This window comes from Penaeus japonicus, unplaced genomic scaffold (assembly GCF_977035675.1).
Source record: "Penaeus japonicus unplaced genomic scaffold, GWHDUDI00000001_assembly GWHDUDI00000003, whole genome shotgun sequence".
NCBI classification, from domain to species: Eukaryota; Metazoa; Arthropoda; class Malacostraca; order Decapoda; family Penaeidae; genus Penaeus; species Penaeus japonicus.
The window spans coordinates 11849775-11857274 of NW_028234405.1; the positions used below are offsets into that span (position 1 = coordinate 11849775).

The 7500-nt window shown below is 43.5% G+C and overlaps 1 protein-coding gene across 3 annotated transcripts in view; it reads left to right on the plus strand.

Annotated features, from left to right (window-relative positions):
* Positions 1-7500, plus strand: part of LOC147472111 (uncharacterized) — a 59699-nt gene that overhangs the window by 22500 nt on the left and 29699 nt on the right. Inside the window, exon 1 of one of the 3 annotated variants that reach the window (XM_086555459.1) lies at positions 7246-7500. This exon is cut by the window's right edge and continues 889 nt beyond it. The exons of the other annotated variants lie outside the window; for them this stretch is intronic. The gene's annotated coding sequence lies outside the window, so the exon portion shown is untranslated. Of the gene's footprint in view, positions 1-7245 lie in introns of those variants that run through there. 3 annotated transcript variants of the gene reach the window in all.

Consider the following 7500-nt stretch of genomic DNA (forward strand, 5'->3'; position numbering starts at 1 on the left):
ACATTAAAAAAAAAACACATACGTGTATATGCACGGTGAGTATAGTGTACTCTGTGTGTATGTATGTTTGTATATGTGCATTTATGTATGTTTATATGTGTATAAAAAATAAAAAATAAGAAAAATCTCACAACCATGCTTATATTTAGTCGTACATGTACAAACATACATACCATTTATATATCCATGTCAGTACGGCTATTTATACACGCCACATACACACATATATAAACGTTTTTTGTCCTATGCAGAATTATATCAAAATTATATTCTTCTTCTTACCACTTTTTTATCTCTCTGGATGACATTGACAGTGACGCAGTTCAGTGACATATCTAAAGCGAACGTCATTAAGAAAAAAAGAAAAAAACAAAAAAAAAACTGGTTCATCAAACGATCGCTATTTGATTTTTTGTTTTTATTGACCCGTGCCTCTCTCGAGATTCGTTTGTTTATTATCGTTTCGTGTTTGGTCTGTTCTTTATTAACTGTTTATTTATGTAAACAATGAAAATAGCATACAGAAGAGATATTGTGTTGGCCTCAATCCTCTTCCCCCTCCCTCCCACCTCTCTGTTCATGTTCATCCTTTTTTTTAAAACTGTCAGTTTATTATAGTTTATTATAGTTTTTGATTTTTCGTCTCTCTTCTGTTGTCTCCTCGTCTCTCTCTTTTTTTCTCTCTTTCATTCTCTTGTGTTTTCCTCAACCCAATCGTTTACTTTCTCTGTCTCCTTCCCCTTCATTTGATTCTTTTTCAGTGTTTCTTCTCTTCTCTCCCCCCACCCTCTCCCTCTCTCTCTCTCTCTCTCTCTCTCTCTCTCTCTCTCTCTCTCTCTCTCTCTCTCTCTCTCTCTCTCTCTCTCTCTCTCTCTCTCTTGCTCTCTCTCTTACTCTCTCTCTTACTCTCTTATCTCATCTTCTATATCAGGCTCTTATATTATATATATATATATATATATATATATATATATATATATATATATATATATATATTAGCACCGTATGTGGTTCTTCTCCACTCTCTCTCTCTCCACCTCAAGATTTGACAAATCTGACTCTCTCTCTCTCTCTCTCTCTCTTCTCCTCTCTCTCTCTATCTCTCTCTCTTCTCTCTCTTCTAATATATCTATATTATATATATTATTTAATATATACTTATATATATATATATTAGCACCGTATGTGGTTCTTCTGAGCCACCTGTCATGATTTGACACTTCTTGAAGCTTTGATTATTATTTTACTAAACTTTTGGTCATTATTTTTACATATACAATTTTTCGGCCTCAGTTTTGCCTTTTTGTTTTGTTCGACGATATGTAAAGTTTTTTTTCTTCTCATATCTGATTTTAATGATTTTAGAGATAAAACACCATACTTTAAAACTACCGTCTTTCTAGGGATCTCTCTCTCTCTCCTCTCGCTCTCTCTCTCTCCTCATCCTTCCACGGAGCGACCCTCTCTCCTCCACGACTCTTCCTCGTGTCAAGGATCTTTCTAATGGGGTCGTATGGGTGTCGTTTCTCAAGAGTCACTACGACAAATGTTTCCATAATTTTTTATCTATTTTTTTTTTTTCTCTCACTCCTCTCATCTCTCTCTCTATATATATAATAATAATATATATTATATATATATATATATATATATAATATATATTAAGCAAATAGCACCGTATGTGGGGTTTTTTTTACACAAACCTGTCCTGATTTGGAGAGAGAGAATTACTACTTTATTTGGAAAAGCATTTCGTGGAAAATTCTCTATTTTAACCTCTATGGTGATCTATAATTTTAATTTTGGACTTTTCTTACTTGGGAGTTTTATTACAAATTTTTTCGGCCTCAGTTTTGCCCTTTTTTTGTTTGGATTTTGTTCGACCTTATTTGTAAGGTTTTTTTTTGGGTTCGAAACCAAATTAAAATTTTCGGAAAATTTCTTTTCAGGAAGAAAAAAACAAAGGGAGGAAAACTCCGAGGCGGGTCGTTTTGGCTGGAATCCCGTCGTAGTTCCGGAGGCGACCCCGAGCGTCAACCGGACGACGCGATGTCGAAGGTTTTGCATGTCTACGGGGCCGTTTTGTCACAGAGTCACTGGAACACGCGACGCCATAAATGAATTTTTCATGAAATCTGGACGGAAATTTTTTCGATAAAGACGACATTTTCATCAAAAATTTTTAAAATTTTAATTTGGGGTGGAGATGTGGACGGATAATGTATCGATTCTCAGGAAGAGGGAGTAAAGAGGAGGAAAGAGAGAGGGAGAGGAGAGTTATTTATGTGTTTTTTTTTATTACCAACAAACGAAAACGATAACGAACATTTGGAAGAGAATAATTAAGTCTATATTGCCATTTCGTGGAAAAGGCCTGCTAGGATGTGTTACGCATGCAATAATTTTCGTAAGTATACGGACTTGGGGATCGTGGACTTTTCTTGGACTTTTGAGTTTTATTCTTGATTTGCTCTTGTTTTCCCTTTTGTTATTTTTATATGATTGAAATTTCGGGGAGGAATGTGGACGGAAATTGTATCGATTATCAGGAAGAGGGTAAAGAGAGAGAGAGAGAGAGAGAGAGAGGGATAGATAACTGAACGCGAAGGAAGACAAAGAGCAAAGAAACAGATGACGGTAATAATCGTAATGAAAGTATTGCACATGATCAACAGTGAAAAATGCACATTGAAAGAATTCTAAAACGAATAACTTTAATTAGCAATGAGCGCAATGAAAATGAATAGTGCCGTGAATAGAGACGTCTTGATATAAGGCTAATACCGTAGTGACGCCTCGCCACCAGACCATTCAGTAAATGGCCCGCCCATTCAGGGGCCATACTCTGAAAGGTCTGCGTTGCAGTAATATTGCAAGGAGATGCACTGCACCGACATTTTCGGCGGCATGGGAAGGGCTCGGGGTGTGGTAGGGGTAGGGGGGCTCAACTATTCCCCGCCAGTGGGAACGAGAACAGCTTTAAGGTTTTAAAGTTGCTGGATGATGGTATTTTCTGGCTCCCTTTTTCTTTTGCTCTTGCTCTCTCTTTTTCTCTTTCTCTACTCTTCTCTTCTCTGCTCTTTCTCTCTGTGTGTCTCTCCCTCTCCCTCTCTTTCTCCTTCCCTCCTTCCTTCCTTCCTTCCTTCCTTTCTTTCTTTCCTTTCACCCACCTCCCCATCCCTCCCTCGTTCTCTCCCACCCCTATCTCTCTCTCTCTCTCTCTCTTTTCTCTGTCTTTCTCTCACTTTTTATCGGTAGTCGTGGTGGGGGTAGTAAGGGGATAGTCGTTATACCTTTGATGTTGGAGGTCATTGCGCTTCCGTTGTCGTTGTCGGGGTACGGGGGAGGGGGGGGAGGATGGTGGGGAATTGTAGGCTCGTAAGGCTAATATTCCAAAGTTTTGAGCCCTGAGTTCATTCAATGCTATTTTGAAATGAATCGAGGATTGTCTGTGTGTGTGTGTGTGTGTGTGTGTGTGTGTGTGTGTGTGTGTGTTCGTATATTACCGTATTCTTACCACAGAGAGAGAGAGAGAGAGAGAGAGAGAGAGAGAGAGAGAGAGAGAGAGAGAGAGAGAGAGAGAGAGAGAGAGAGAGAGAGAAAGAGAAAGAATCCCCCCCCCCCCCGTATAAACACCAACATAAACACTAACCATTGCGCGACCTGGAGTAGAGCGATCACGTACCACTGCGGTCGTGTTTCCTGGCTAGCTAGCGTGACAGGCAGACAGACAGACAGATAGATAGATAAATAAATAGATAGATAGGTAACCACATAGAAGTACGTTCGAGTGACACTCTCTCATGACATTCCGTCGCACGGAAGATCATTAGCACAGATGGTTGAATGGGCGGCGGCTGAGACCGGAATAGCGTTCGGTTCATTTTGTGTGGCTTTGATTTTTTGCGTTGTTAGAAGTACCATTACTTTTCATTTTGTTATTGTTATTATTAATTATGGTATTATTGTTATTGTTATTTGTAATTGTAATTATTGTAATCTGTTATTATTATTGTTATTTCATTATTATTGGTAGTGTTATTGCTTGGTTTTATGATAATAATGAATTTTATTATTATTCGCCCGTTAACTCCGGGTGCTTGTGCAGGCATTGTTCTCAGCCTCGCCTCGTGCCGTGCGTCCAGACGGGTCGCACAGTTTATGAGCTTTGTATAGTTTCTTCTTGGAATTACGGTGACCCTCTTGTATAAAGCATCATTTTACTGTTTTGCCGTATTGTGAAGTCTATATTGGCCATTTGATTGGCGATATAAATATATAGCCAATCAATCAATCAATATATATATATATATATATATATATATATATATATATATATATATATATATATATATATATGCTGTATAGTAATGTTTTATTGGATGATAAAATGAGCTTTTGTTCATTACTCTTGTTTTTGCGAAAAAAAGTGTACAAGGGAGGAAGATGACCCGGACTGATTAATGTCTTAAATTAATTATATTAACTAACCTTGTAAAAAAATGATGGCCTCAGACAGTGGGCATTTTGTTTGCCGTTCATGGTCGTATTTTATAGTCTATTGTTTTCCGAAAATGGTTGTATTATATATATATATATATATATATATATATATATATATATATATATATGTTATATATATATTGTATATATATATATATTGTATATATATATATATATTGTATATATATATATATATATATATGTATGTATATATATATTCATATATATTTATTTTCTTTTCTTTTTTCTTTTGAGGGGGAAGGGGTGGGCGAGGCGCAATCTTGGGAATTCGAACGTCGGGGGAAACAGGCAGACATTGTTTTCCTTTTTCTCTCCCTCTTTCTTTTTGAGGGAGGGGGTCCTTGAGGAAGCTTAGGTTGGGAGGAGGGGAGGGTAGGATAGGATAGACGGCAAGGATTTTTTTTTTTTTTAGTTGAGTTTCCCAGTTGTAAAGCAGGTAAGAGAGAGAGAGAGAGAGAGAGAGAGAGAGAGAGAGAGAGAGAGAGAGAGAGAGAGAGAGAGAGAGAGAGAGAGAGAGAGAGAGAAGAGAGAGAAAGAAAGAAGAAAAAAAGAAAGAAAGAAAGAGAGATATAGGAAAAGGAAGAGGGAGAGAGGAAGGGAGGAAAAAGATGTAAGAAAGGGAGACAAGAGCAAGGTAGAACGAGAACGAGCGGGCGAGTGAGTCTCAACACCTCAGCTGACGAAGGCGAAGCTTACAATGCCTCGCGCGTGGTTTTGGGAAGAGAAGAGGATGGTGGGGAAAGAGGAAAGAGGAGGGAGAGGAAGAGGAGGTGGAGGTAGGGGACAGGAAGGAAGGAAGAAGAAGGGGGGAGGAAGAGGAGGAGGAGGGTTGGGGACTGGAAGGAAGGAGGAGGAAAGGGGGAGGAAGAAAAAGGAAGAGGAGGAGGAGGGTTGGGGAGAGTAAGAAGGAAAGAGGACAAGCTGGGGAGAAGGCGAAGAAGAAGAAGGGAGGGAGGTCAGGTAAGTAAGGCAATAAAGAGGGAAGATATGGGGGGGGCGACGAGGAAGGGGGTCTTACCCGGGGTCACTGGGAGGGGGGGCGGGGGTGTAAGTGCAGCAGCAAGATAAGTGGCGGTGGCACGGCGAGCGAGGCTAAGTGTGTGTCGGAGAGAGGGAAGGAGGGGAGGGGTAGGGGGTGCCAGTGTCGGTGTCACTATAGAGTGGCAGTCTGTCCGGGCCCGCGTCCCGTCCCTCCCTCGGTCGCCGCGGGCAGGACACCCGGGCACAAGGGCACGCCGCGGGGCACTTAGCAACGCCCGCCGCACCTCCTCCTGCTCCTCCTCCTCTTCTTCTTCTTCTTCCTGCTGAGGGTAGAGGCGGAGGCCCTGTGCCCGCTCAGGCCGGGGATGGGAGGATGGGAGGATGAGACGGAGAGAGGGGGAGAGAGGCACAGGATGAGTGAGTGTGAGAAAGGGAGAAAGTCTCAAGCTGTTGCCTAATTTTGTGTTGCAACAAAGGTTTTGGTAACTGCGACACGCACACACACACACACACACACACACACACACACACACACACACACACATACATACATACATACATACATGCAGACGTAAGTTTAAAGAATTGCAAAACACGAATGTGACAGAAGACGTGCCAAAGGAGAGTCAAACAGACTGGAGAGAGAGAGAGAGAGGGAGAGAGAGAGAGAGAGAGAGAGAGAGAGAGAGAGAGAGAGAGAGAGAGAGAGAGAGAGAGAGAGAGAGAGAGAGAGAATAAGAGAAAGAGAGAAAGAAAGGATGTGTTCTCAGGAAGTGACGTCGACCTCCCGAGAACACGCTGCTTCGCCGTCTTGCCCAACGCCCAGGAATGCGTGTGTGGCAGGGACCGGGGAGGGGGGGGGGGCATGACGGGGTATTATCATCATGCGTCTTGTCTTCACAGGAGGACCAATGGGACTCTATTCAGGACGGGGGGGTGGGGGGGGGCTAGGGAGCGGAAGCGGATGTGAAACGGTGGATGGTGTTTTGGCTCGGATTGTGTGGTACGTACGCGCAGGATAGACCTTGTGTACACGCTAATATTCTCACACGTCGAGAACGCATGTAGACACACACACACACACACACACACACACACACACACACACACACACACACACACACACACACACACACACACACACACACACACACACACACACACACACACACACACACACACACACACACACACACAAAGAGAGAGAGAGAGAGAGAGAGAGAGAGAGAGAGAGAGAGAGAGAGAGAGAGAGAGAGAATGAAAGAAAGATAAAGAGAAAAAAAAGGAAAGAAAGAGACAGAAACTGAGGCTGAGACAGAAAGAGAGAGACGGAGACAGACACAGAAAGAAAAACACGACAGGGGATTGAGAAAAGGGAGGAGCAGGCGGGCGTGTCCGAGATGCCCGCACGTGGTCCCGTTGGTGTCGGGGCAGGCAGTCACATTGCGGCGGCCGGGGACGTCGCGGCTCCTATGTCGAGGTCGCCGCCGCCTGGGGGGAAGGGAGGGGGACAGGAGAGGGGGTAGGGAAGGCAAATACGGGGGTAGTGATGGAGAGGAGGGTGGAAAGACGCAGAGAATGAGCCCAGAGGATGGGCCGGAGGGGACGGGGCAGGATGGTTAGGAGGAAGAGAGAGAGAGAGAGAGAGAGAGAGAGAGAGAGAGAGAGAGAGAGAGAGAGAGAGAGAGAGAGAGAGAGAGAGAGAGAAAGAAAGAAAGACGGGGGAGGAGAGGATGAAGTTGGGGGCCTGTTGGGGCAAAGGGCGTGGGCGGGGGGCATCCTAACTAACGTAGGCTTGTGACACCGTGGTCACACTCGTGCCCGGGTGCCAGTGTGCTCCCAGGGACGGACGGCGGCGGTGGCCCACACTCAGGCACACGAGGAGGCCCAGGCAGCGCGTCCTGCAAGAGAGACTGTGTGCGTGTTCGTGCCATGTGTCATGTGTCACATAGTGTATGCCATGCTGACGCCCGCGTGGTGAGCCGCGGCCCGACA